This window comes from Myotis nattereri (genome assembly GCF_964212035.1).
Source record: "Myotis nattereri genome assembly, chromosome: X".
NCBI lineage: Eukaryota > Metazoa > Chordata > Mammalia > Chiroptera > Vespertilionidae > Myotis > Myotis nattereri.
The window spans coordinates 11,349,411-11,363,059 of NC_138078.1; the positions used below are offsets into that span (position 1 = coordinate 11,349,411).

Below are 13,649 nucleotides of genomic sequence, written 5' to 3' on the forward strand. Positions count from 1 at the left end.
GGAATATAATGATCAATATAAACTGAATGAGAAAAATAGATCCAGAGAGATAGAAGCATTGAACAGACAGTCAAACCTCAGAGGAAAGGCAGGGGAAGGTGCGGGGTGGGGGTGGTGGGAGGCTGGGTTGGGGGGGGAGATATCAACCAAAAAACTTGTATGCATATAAGCATAACCAATGGATACAGACAATGGGGGGGGGTGTAAGCCAGGGCTGGGGGTGGAGGCAGGCTGGGAGAGGACAATGGAGGATGCAGAAGGGGACATATGTAATACTTTCAACAATAAAGAATTTTTAAAAAGTATGTGTGTTTCCCCCTCCTTATTTTGGAGAGCTCTCTTTTATTGATGGTTATGATAAGTGAGCCGGCTGTGTGATGGCTTTATTCTATTAACAAGCAGGCAGGTGTTGTCTGCAAATTATTTCCCTTAGTGGAATATGCAAAACCAAGCACACGTCACTGATCAGTACAAACCATTACATTACACCAGGGATTATATGAAGTGACTTTATGCTAGCACCTGGTAAATGAATAACCAGTCAATGAACTTATTTTATTTTATCAGAGCAAGGCAAATATAACCAAAGGCTAACTATCTGCAGAGACAGCATAAAGAAAAATATCAGTGGTGCTCAGAGACCAAAGGAGGAGCCAATCAGCACCCAGCACCAGAGTGAGGCTCTTAAAAGGGTCCCACCTTGCAAGCCAGCTCAGTAAGGCTCAGGGATGGGCCAAGACCTCCACTGCTAGGTGGGCCTCTTCAGAGCCAATTCACTGCTCTGACCCTCTCAGGCCTTCCCTTTAAGAAAATCTTATTTTCCTAAAAGTCCCCCTCCTGACCACACCCCAGGACTCACCTTTACTAACTTCACGTTGTCTGAAAAGGAAATTCCTCATTACACACTTAGATTGAGTGCAAAAGCTACCATCTGACATTAACATTCCCTCAATTTTTTTAAAGTCACCTTTTCTCTGATTACAAAAGTATATTATTTTTTTAATTTTAATCAATGTATAATTTTTAAAAAACACATAAAATTGTAATAACAAAAGAAAGTCAATTATAATCTTACCACACTGGGACAACTACTATTAGCATTTCGGTGTATTACCCTCCGGGCTTTTTCTATAAATAGTCTAGTTCACACTATAAGTAGTATTGCATCTGTTTATTTCATTAACATAACATGCCACAACTCTAAATTTTTTTCATAAATATTTTGATTGCTGCATAATCTACTGCATGGCAATTCATGTTTTATTGACTCAATCCCCTATTATTGGATGATTCATTTCCATATCATTCCCCACTCCAATTTTTTTAAATTATAGAAACGTGTCCACCAATATCCTTGCATACACTCTGTATACAATGTGTTTAGCAGGTTCTCTATGCAGCTTCCAAACAGGGAGTAGGAAATAAGGCCCAGGTTAGGGAGGTCTGCTCATGGGGGGCAGATGGTTACAGAGGACAAGGGCCACAAAGACTGCAGAGGAAGCCTGAGAGAAAGGAGAGAGGACACAGAACTGAGGAGCAAATGCTGAGCAGGCAGCCAGGGGAGGTGAAGAAGAGGGCTGATAATGGTTCCAGCAAACAAGGTGCTGCTGGGGGCCTTGGCTGTGTGCTACCAGGGGCTGAGAGGGACCACCTATATTATGGCTCTGTCCAGGAAATGGAAACAAGCTCTGAAGGCAAAATCTGAGCAGAGTGAAGCCATTACAGAACAATTAAAGGCTAAGTGACTCTGGGTCTCCACCTTAGCTGCACAGTGGAATCACCTGGACAAGTAAAAAGACTTGACTCATGCTGGGACCCCATGCTGGGGACTGACTGAATTTGTCTGGGGTAAAGGCTGGGCATGGGTAGGGTTTCAATATCCCCAGGTGATATGAGCATGCAGGCAAGTAAAGAAGGGGAGGGAAGGATAAGTAAGGACTTGACCAAGCAGAGAGAGGGGAGTGAGCTGGGGTAGGGGCCATCAGGTAAGTGACGGGGTGTTCCAGGGCCCAGTGAGTAGATAGACTTCAGGGCAGGTGAGTTATCAGGAGTAACACGCAATACTGGGCTGGGCAGTGCGGACACGTTTGGGGGGAGGGGGCAACAAGGGGCCAGAGCAGTTGATCAAAGTGGTAACCAAAGGCTTGGGCATTGGTGACAAGTCAGAAACACTGCAGCTGAAGTGAGAAGGAGGCTGATGAGGTGACCCAGCGTACAGAGCTAGATGGGAGAGGGATGTGGCGAGCATGTAGAATGGCCCCAGGTCCCCTTAGGATGGACTCTGTACATGCACTGGTGTGCAGGAATAGACAAGTTCATGCCCAGGAAACATCTGCTAGAATCCAGAGAGGACTCCATCTTTGCTCCCCACCCACCCTCCTAAAATAATTAAGCCCCCTGGGAGTTGCAGGTTTGCTGGTGTGTGAGATGGTGGTCTGTCATAAATCATACTTTCAAAATGACTCAGAGGTGGGTGTCTGTTTCCCACACTTAGACTGCGAGCCCCAGGAGGGCAGGAACTTATCTTTGAGCTCTCGATGTCTAGCACATTCCTGGAGAAAACGTGCTTAATATTCTGCAAATGAAGGAACACGTGAACAACTGAACAAGCCAATGAATGAATAAACTAAGCTCAAGAAAAAAACTCTGATTCTAGGAGTGCAGCTTACAGAAGTGACTGCTAGTGGGATGTGAGGCGGCAGCTTCAGGGTGGAAGGCAGCATTCTGTGCCACGGCTGCTTGGCTGGCCCATTTCATTTTACTGGCTGAGGTCTGCACTAAAAAGACCCACACATGCTGAAGCCTGGCTACACTCAGCCAGCGTCTCCCGACAGATGGCCAAGAAGACTGCCTCATCTGTCACTCAAAAGGGTCAGAGACCGACGGGGGGGGGGGGGGGCTTTTCACTTCTTCATGCATATTCAGCTACGTTGAACTTTCTTTAGCTTTTTGAAACAACAATAAAAAACTTCCAGAAAAAAAAAGACACACCAAATATGAGGTCACTTGCTGAAATAGGGACCTCAGACCCTGAATTGCAACGCACTTCTGCTTTCTGACAGTGAAGGGGGAAACTCTTCAGTACTGTAACCTAAGTTTTCAGTGGCACAGAGCATGCTCTCATGACTGTGATCATGGTAGCTGAGATTCAGGCAGAATTTCCATGACTAAACCATTGTGGTGTGAAGAAAATGTCGCAATTTTCATGGTGGTTTTGAAATGAATCAGGCTGAAATTTGATATGAGCTTTCTCAGCCTGGCTGGGAATTTTTCCTCTTAATAAAAATATAGTTTTAATGCCTATAAGTCAATCCAATTCTATTGAGCTGGCAAATGGAATGGTGGGTATTTTTTTAAAGCCAGTTTCATAAGGATGAGAGGTTCTTGGTTTTTGTGATACTTGGAAAATGAGCCCTCTGCAGACATACGGGGATAATTCATGTTGGACACAGAGTTGGCTTGGAAAGGCCTCTGATTCTTCATGCCACATGGAATTGCCCATTTTCCATGAATTTCAGTCACACCCTATTTAGTTCAATTAGAAAATGTGGACTCATTTTCCACGGATAGGAGGGATTTTATGAGTGACCACAGGTGACCTAAAGCACATCCACTGAAAACACAGAGAAGAAAAAGTCAGAAGTATGAGACAAGCCAGCTGTCACCAAAATAACTATTTGCAAGCTCTTAAATGGCTCTGTTTATTCATTGCGGCTCACTGCTCTGGACTTGAAAAAGCCCTGGAATGGAAGTTTCCTTCCTTTGAAACCTGGCAACATCACTATCTCCCATTATCTCTGGAAGCCATCCCTCCTTCTGCATGCTCCTGTCAAGGATCACTAAAGTGGTGGAACTTCTCACCTGAAAACGCTATAATAGATTTCTCACTCTAAGCCCCATACCACTCCATAGGCTGCCACCAGGGATGTTAAAGTACAGATCTGAGTGTGTCCCTTCAATGCTTGAAGTTCTTCCCACGTTTCCATGAAATCCCAGTGCCTTAGAGCCAGTCCCTCCTCTCTCTGTCCCTCAGCCAACTTTGTCCCCTCTCCTCTCCTCCCTTCCACTGGGGCCATCAAGGCTTGGCTCGGGCAACTGGGATCTTTTCCAAGAAGCCAGATTGCACCCTAAAGTCTGGCTTGGTTGCTCCCCTAGTCACCCATCACTCCAATCTCAGCATTTAGCACCCTGAACTGACATTCTTTGTTGACTTATCTCTCTCCCCCATGAGCCAGGGAAACCACTGTGGCTGTTATCTCTGTTTGTCCCGGGCCTAACATCATTCCTGGCTTGAGGTGAGTGTTCAATTAATGATCAATGAATAAATTAACAAACAACCTTTCTGAGCTTCAGTTTTTCTACCAGAAAAAAAGAGAATGATCTGAGCTATCAGCTTCGGAGAGTAATTCTTTTGTAAATGAGAGATTATGTGAAAACTCTTTCAAATCACACAGACAGAATTTTGTTTTCACACACCATTGGTGGAATTGTGGGATTAGGAGACAGAGATCTAATAGTAAGGCTAAACCTTAATGAAAAAAACACACATACTTTTTAAACATTAAGATTTAAGGTATGAGTAAACTCTAAACCCGCAGGGCTGCAGGGAGGAAATCTCACCCTGCACGTAAATCATGTGACTAGTGGTGGAACATCTGTGCAGACTACAAAGATATGCCCATAATTGGGGGTCAAATGAACACCTGTGTTAGCTGACTCACCAACGAAAAAATTCTCATTTGAGCAATGATCAGCTTCTGCAGGAAAATAAGCCCTCCAAAATGTGTAAGGATATAGCAGATTAGTTGTTGTGTTTTCATTTACAATCCAGGTGTGATGTTTGCAAGATGCAAGCTGCTGAGAGTAAACAGGTGTGAGCTACTGTTCAGCCACTCTACTACTCCATCCTTCACACATGTGCGCTCATGTAATCCTCCCCAAAACCCACGGTCTGTAGGTGCTGCTCTATTCCATAAAGGGAGAGAGGGAAGGTCAGAGGTTAGATCATTTGCTCAAGGTCACACGCACAAAGTGACAGGGCCCACATTCCAATTCAGATCTGTGGAATTCTTTCCACTACAGAGCACTGGACAGACAGCAGGAACACTTGACCTTACTTTCCTCATTCAACCAATGGTGAATTCTGAGATTTGTTTCTACATCAAGAACAAGAAAATATACTAAAAAAAAGTAATTTTCTTTGGTGAAGAAATCACTGTATGCTTTGATAACAAACTGCCTTTTTCTATTTAATTCAAATGTGCTTTAAAAGGATAGAAAAAGAGGCTGACCTCTTTAAGGAAATCTCTGGCAAGAAATGGAAGGAGTTAGTTAACTGAGAATGTTTGGCTATTCAGTTCAAAGTAATGTTTACATGGAAACGTAAGGCACTGGGATTTCATGGGAACTTGGGAAAAACTTCAAGCAGTGAAAGGACATACTCAGATCTGTACTTTAATATCCCTGGTGGCAGCCTGTGGAGTGGAATATGGCTTAGAATGAGAAATCTATTACAAGAATAAGAGAGGGATATTAGGAGTTTATTTATTCATCCACTTAATCAAACATTTATTAAATATCTATTGCATGCCAGGCATAGTGATAATTTTGAGGATGCAAGTAATCACTCTAAATCAGCACTATCCATTAAAACTTGGCTGTGGTGATCAGAACCTACTATAGCTATACTATCCAATATGGTAGCTACTAGTCCAGGGGTGGGCACACTTTTTGACTCGAGGGCCACAACGGGTTCTTAAACTGGACGGGAGGGCCGGAACAAAAGCATGGATGGAGTGTTTGTGTGAACTAATATAAATTCAAAGTAAACATCATTACATAAAAGGGTACGGCCTTTTTTTTTTTTTTTTAGTTTTATTGATTTCAAACGGGCCGGATCCGGCCCGCGGGCCGTAGTTTGCCCACGGCTGCACTAGTCCCATGTGGCTAATGAGTGCACGGACTATGGCTAAGGGTGATTACTGAAATTAAATTAAACAGTCACTTGTGGCTAGTGGCAACAAAGATCTCTATCATGACCCAACATCATGGTATTTCTTCTCATTCATGTTCAGTCCATTCACTGAAGGCATATTTACTGAGTGAGAACTATGAGCCAGTCTCCAGGCTAGGCATGGGGGGGATACAGGGATAGACAAAATAGTGATGGTCCCTGCTTCATGAAGCTTCGAGCCCCCTAAGAGAAACACACATTCTCTCTCTCTCTCTCTCTCTCTCTCTCTCTCTCTCTCTCTCTCTCTCTCTCTCTCTCTTCTCTCTCTCTCACAACTGCTAGCTACTATGAAAGCAAGGTAAAAAGATGAAATTAGCAATGATAGCATGGGGACCAAATTTAGATCAGGAGAAGGGTGCATATGTCTTATTGAAGTCTAGCACTGAGGAGAGGTAAAGTGCTTCATGTGAATCAATAATAAGCCATGTTAAGTGGGGAAAAGCAACCTGTCACATTTTCATGCCTTTAAAAACTGTTCAACATAGGCCCAACTTGCTATGCAAAAAGATTTAATAAAAGTGTATTTCTTTTACTGGAAATAGTAGTTCTCAGGAACCTTGCACAACCTTTTTGAGATGCCATTTGGCAATACCTATTGCCAAAGGTAAATGTGTAAACCTTCATATATTCCACTTCTACAAATTAACCTGTAGAAATGTTTATCTAAGTGTAGAATGATATACTTATGAGACCAGTGGTCTTCAGACTGTTTTGCCAGTGTACCTTCTAAAATGATTTTGAAAACATATGTATCCCTTCACATATCTTAAGTTGACATCTAAAATTTTGTGTAAGTTTTAGTCACAAAGGATATACTTTGCTATAATCTAAATATTGATATTTTAAAACATAACTTTATTGTTCTCTTAAATACATTCAATATGTATTTGAATACCACAGCAATGTAACAACTACCATCATCAATTTAAAAAGGTCATGAATAGTCCTAACTGGTTTGGCTCAGTGGATAGAGCGTCACCCTGCGGACTGATGGGTCCCAGGTTCGATTCCAGTCAAGGGCATGTACCTTGTTTGTGGGCACATCCCCCGTAGTGGGTGTGCAGGAGGCAGCTGATCAATGTTTCTCTCTCAACGATGTTTCTAACTCTCTATCCCTCTCCCTTCTTCTCTGTAAAAAGACAATAAAATATACTTAAAAATAGTTAAAATAAAAAGGGTCATGAATAAGCTTTTCTTTAACAGTTGAAAATTTTGCATCATTCCTTTCCCCTTCTGGAATTCGTATTCCATTATACTTCCACTGCTGAATTTTATGTATTTTTGGCCTTTGTTAATTATTATCTTTTATGCTATACAATGCATGTAAATAGAAATTTATGATTTTATTTCCTGAAATCATAACACTCTAAGTGTAAAAATTATTTTTCTTCTGGACTGAGTTATAATTATAATTATTAGTATATGAATGATCAAAACATATGTATATACACATACCACACATTTTGATAATTTATAAGCATAAAACATAGAATTTTATTGGGTCCCCCCCCCCAGATATTTCATGCATATTGGATGATTATTACTTAGCACAAAAATGACATGGTTTGATACCAATTCTATTCCTATTTTTCATTTTATAGTTGTAAGTGCCAAGAAACTTTGTTCACATAAATAGTGGTAGATGGAAATGTAAAAAATTGTATCACAAAGTCAGTCGGTTCTTTGAAGTCCTTTCAAGTTATATACCAAAACTCAGAGAGTGGTCTAGAATCATCAAGAACTATTTTTAACAATCCATCAACGTACAGCTCAGTAGAGATTTTTTTCAATTTTGCTAGAAGCAATGAGTTGGAAACCAACTGACTTGTAAATGGATTTTTTGTCCAGTTGGTAGAGTCACTCAGTTTCTCAATTCCAACACCAATCTTAGAACTGTCTCTTAGTTTGCACCAGGAGTTTTTATACCCCTGGACTGGACAAGAAATTGGCTCTGCCATATAAAATAGGAGAGGGCAATTGGAAAAGGGGAACAGGAAAAGGAGAAACAGGATGACACCAGGGCTCTCAAGAGATAAGTTTGAAGAGAGAACACATAAGAAGATGAGTACTATGTGTAGTCTGAGAAGTTTCCATGGCCCCCTAAGGTACAAGTAATCCCATTCTCAGATTCCTGTCTTAGGCTCCTCTTCGTGCATTGCTTCTAGAGAACTGATTATGGTAGAATCATACAATAGAATATTACTTAGCCTTTAAAAGTATAAGGTTGATAGCCGAAACCGGTTTGGCTCTGTGGATAGAGCGTCGGCCTGCAGACTGAGAGGTCCCAGGTTCGATTCCGGTCAAGGGCATGTACCTGGGTTGCGGGCACATCCCCAGTGGGAGATGTGCAGGAGGCAGCTGATCGATGTTTCTCTCTCATCGATGTTTCTGGCTCTCTATCTCTCTCCCTTCTTCTCTGTAAAAAATCAATAAAATATATTTAAAAAAAAGTATAAGGTTGATCTATGTGACTTACATGGAAAGATGTTAAGCATGCATTACTTAGTAAAAATATAATGAATCAGAACCATATATATAACATGATCACATTAAAAAATTCATCCATTTCTAAAAGTATGTGTAACAAATGAACAGTAATTATGCCAGGGAGAGATTGAGATACTAGGGGACTGTACTTTCTAGCTTCCTGGGTTCTTTTATTTTTTTTTAAAGTAAGCACCCATTCCCTTTGTAATTGGGGGGCATTAGTATATGAATGATCAAAACATATACTCGCCCTGACTGGTTTGGCTTAGTGGATAGAGCGTCGGCCTGCAGACTGAAGGGTCCCAGGTTTGATTCCAGTCAAGGGCATGTACCTCGGTTGAGGGCACATACCCAGTAGGGGGTGTGCAGGAGGCAGCTGATCAATGTTTCTCTCTCATCGATGTTTCTAGCTCTCTATCCCTCTCCCTTCCTCTCTGTAAAAAATCAATAAAATATATATTTAAAAAAACATATGCTAACATATACATGGGAGAAACTCTTTAAAATAAAGACACGACTGAGTAGAATAGGTATGAAATGATTGATTCCAGATGCAGCTATCAAAATCTTAGCCAGCTGGTTTATGTTATATTAATGTGGGAAAAACACATCAATTAACTGCCTCCTGCATGCACCTGACCAGGGCCCGGGCTGGGGAGGAGCCTGTAACCGAGGTATGTACCCTTGACTGAATTGAACCTGGGACACTTCAGTCCACAGGCCGACACTCTATCCACTGAGCCAAACTGACTAAGGCGGCCAGCAAATCTTTTATAAGCAAAAATCTTTAGGCCAAAGAAAGCCTAGATGAGACCTCAGAAAGGGACAAATGATCAATTCTAGGTTAAAGGAACTAATAGAACTAAAGGAATTGAGGAAAAGAGACAAATAAAAGAATAAGCTATTTCATCTTAAAGAGGATTCAGAGGTTACCAAAAGAGCAGTTTTCTCAACGTCCAGACAACTCAGCTAAAAGAAACAGATTCAGAGAAATAAGGCTGAGAGTTTGACCCGAGCCCCTTTGATCATTTTATCCAAGCCTCTGGTTTAAAGATGAAAAACCAAAATCAAAAGGGGTGTGAGGCAGGTCCAATGGTCTGATGTAGGGGGATATGCAAACGGGCTGAGGGTCAGTTTCCTTTTAGTGAGCAAGTCACACAGGGCATTCCGTCTTAGTCAATGCACTCTACTTAGACAAAGGAAGAGCAGTTGGACACAGAAAATTTTAATGCACGTGTGAAACAACATCCTAATGTCCAGAATTACACAGAAGCCCATATTTATGCTGAGTAAAAAATCTGAGGAGGAGATACCACCTGTCTGAAGCCCAGTGCCCTTTTCAACTGCATGCAAGGAGGGTAGTGCCTCCCCAACTGCTAGAAGGGCTGGTGGGCTCCATTCTCCAGCCCCGGGGGAAACAGAGGACAGAGGTACAAAGTAGTTAAAGTGCTCTTAAAACTCTGACATTCCATGGGTGATTTTTAAAAAATCACAAGCAACTGTATCTCTATAAAAAAGGTAATCTAATTGTACATATCTGGGTGGTGAGTTTTTGCCAGAGCTTCAACACCCGCCTCTCTCTGGGGCCTTTTGTATGCACTCCCACTGCCATTTCTCCTCTCTCCGCTCATCTCTGCAGACAAGTGCCTGACCTGTGGTTTTCAAATGCCACCTCATGAACTGGTATGCATGCGTCCATGATAAAGTTATAGCCAGTCATAAGGAGAAAAAGAAGGCCAACATCGTGAGTCTCCCAGTAAGCTAAATCTGTTCATTTAAAAAAACTTGGAGATTATATCCTTTCTACCAGGTGATGGCATTCATAGTTTTGTTTTGTTTTTTAAATATGTTTTTATTGATTTTAGAGAGAGAGAGAAAGGGAGAGGGAGAGAGAAACATCGATAAGAGAGAAACATCAACATCAATCGGCTGCCTCCTGCACACCCCCTACCCCCGGGGATTGAGCCAGCAACTGCAACTGGGGCATGTGAACCGCCGACATCCTGGTGCATGGGACAATGCTAAACCACTGAGGCACACTGGATGAGCGATGGCAATCATTTTTTAAAATGTGTTTAATTAGTGAAATAAAAGTCAGCACTCCCTCACATTAAAAGCCTATTTTGTTTGGTAGGTGATTCTATGAAATTCCAAAGATTATGAACAACCTCAGGGAGAGATGGCTCAGGCCTCAGGGGATAAAGAGCATCACTGCAGGTCGCCTCATAACTAAATAAAGAGACTTCTTTTGATTCTAAATCTGGGCTCCCTTACACCTCATCCTTAGCTTGTCATCACCAGATCTAATAACCTTCTAGTGGGTCTCACCGACCTCACTCCTCAAGTGCTCATCACTTTTCTCATTCAGTGAATCAAAGGTAGCAAGAGGCTGAGAAGGCCAAGGCCTCTCCAGTGGTTGGCAAACTGCGGCTTGCGAGCTGCAGTTTGCCAACCACTGCTCTAGACCATACCTTAAACAAAAGTATATGGCTAGAGAAAGGGGTTGATAATTCAGCTTTCCTACTTAATAATGTGTAGTTTGTTTATTATGCTTTTAGTATGGCTAAGGGGCACTTGAGCATGGTTTTCTGGCAGGTGGTATAGCCCCCTGGATATTTCCAAGTCAAATGGAAGCCATAATTGGGCCCTGCCAATCTTTGAGCCACAGGCAGTGGGCAGAGGGGGTACTTCAGGTCAAATAAATGCCATGTGCAATCAGAGCTGAACATCACCTGTTCTCTTCTTGCCTCCACATTCATTCCCTAGTTCAGAGGCCTCAGCTGAGCACACTGTGAATGTAACAAGTACTATATAAGTCCCTTTGCTGTGCATAGCTTACTTTAACCCCTCTACATTTATATGCTCAAAGCTACTAGTATAAATGGTTTCAGCATGTAGCAAAAGCAGAAATGCTCAAGTCATTGGGTTGAAGGAAGAATTCGTGGGCCCTGACCACAGAGAGGCAGGCAACCAAAATCCCAGGGGAGCATATGCTGCCTCTGCACACAGGTAAGCTTCTGGGCTGGACCACTAATGCAAATGACTACTGAGTACTGTGAAGCTCTCCAAGCCAAGGGCTGTCTGAACTGAGCTTGCTACACACCTGAATGCCCCTCCACTCCTCTCACCTGTCAGTTACTTTTCCTTTGAGCAGGCTAATAGCTGTAGGTGGCTCAGGCAGCATGGCACTGTTCACTTTTTGTAATTGAGAATAATTCACACCCTCAAATACTCTCATGAGGCTATGCAACATTTGTTACCATCTCCTCACTTTGATTTATTTAATGTACACCTGTGTTTCTATAGTATTCATGAGACTTTTGCTACTGACACGTTGAATGTTTGTTACTTTTGTGCTAATTGGATGTGATGGGGTAAAAGATGTGTATGGAACCCATCAAACCTAAGTACAAACCCAGCCAATGCGATGGACTGCCAAATGCCAGGACTGCCCTAAGGGGGACCAAGCAGGCAGAGGTGAGCACTTCGGTTTTGGTGTGGGCCCATGTTTCTGCGAAGGTCTCTTAGTGGACACCCCTGGTTTACATCTGGGATCAGACTCTTGGGAATACTGGGGATAGGCCTTGCCGCCAGCCCATCTCCTTGAGGTTTGTGAGCTGATTTTGAAACCAGTGTTGGTTGCCAGCTTGAGCTCATTTACTCAGCGCAAACCTAGGCTTTGAGCCCTAAGAGTCTTAGGTGAAAAGTCAGGAACCAGGGCAGAGGCACTGCAGGGAGAGGTCCAGGCATAGAACCTGTTCTGAATTAACAGGAGTCAAGAAGTTCAATCTGTTTCACTTCCTTGGTATAAAGCACTTACTTGACTAAGCACAATCTCTTTTGCTTTTTGACATTATGCTTGAGAAATGCATATTGCTTCTCAAATATCCTGATAGAAAGTGAAGTCTGATCATGATTTGTGTCCCTGAATAGGATCCAGAGTGGCACATGTACACACACACACACACACACACACACACACACACACACACTTCACAGCCTCATCCACAGACTTGACCCTGACATAACAGAGATCACATCTTCCTCTTTTCTGCATGGGTAATGTCAGCCACATTCTTGATCCCCAAGGCCGTGTCTGAAGGTCACTGGTAAAGAGACACTGTAGGAGTGAGCCGTGGCCCTTGCATGTAAGTTCTCATGTCAGAGCAGCTAGCCCCAAGAGAGCTGAGAGGCACGGCTCACTCACACACACAGTCAGCCAGCAGTCCATCTGGAACACTCCAAATGTCACTCCTGGAGGTTCTTTAAGACAGACAGGACACAGTATATGTTGTCCTATTAAAGCCGAGAATTCACTTTAACTGAGCTGAAATGCTACAAGAATCAAAGGGGAAATTTAAAATATAAAAAAGGACAGGAAAACCAATAGCTCAAAGCCAGGGATCTAAGTCTTCCCTGCAAATCTGTCCAAAGACTCCAAGAAATGATTTCTTATGGGAAAAGGCAAAAATGCCAAAAGCTTTTGAATTCAATCACTTGTTTATAGAGATTTGGTATCATAACAAAAATTTTGTGGTAATAGTCACTATTAAATGGCTTCATATATATCATGAAAAGCTTCAGTATACAGAGCACAAATTTATAATATAGCATTAATTAAATTTCATGTTTATTGTCTTTTTATTTAATACTCACTTAAACACTGAATATTAAATCTTGGGAGTATCTAATCCCAAATATAAAAATCCTCCCATGTAAAAATCAGACTCAAATCATATCATTTTTTCTAGAGCAAGTGATTTACCATAAGCCTGAGGAAGAGTACTCTCTCAAAGGTCATGGAGACTTTCTTGGTTGATATTCAATTACTTCAAATATACTTACTTTTTTGCATATAAAGTCATCAGTTGCAAAAAACTCTGAAACTATTTCAAATTGTGTTTTATAGAGATTCTCAGGAAATGAGATGGGCCACAAGCCAGCACTTGAGGGGACACTCTCCTTGGCCCAGCAGTTCCCAATTCACCATCAGATTCGTGGTGAATTGACATTGGTGCTGTTGGTGCTGTTGACATTTAGGGCCAGACTGGTCCTTATTTTGGGGTTGTCCTGTGCACTGTGGAATGTTTAGTAGTGTCCTTGGTTTCTACCCACTAGATGCCAGTAGATCCCACCCCCACCTCCATGC

General features: G+C 42.1%; 1 protein-coding gene across 3 annotated transcripts in view; it reads right to left on the reverse strand.

The window, feature by feature from the left end:
- SH3KBP1 (SH3 domain containing kinase binding protein 1) overlaps positions 1-13,649 on the reverse strand; it is a 337,141-nt gene that overhangs the window by 12,481 nt on the left and 311,011 nt on the right. The window lies entirely within an intron of this gene.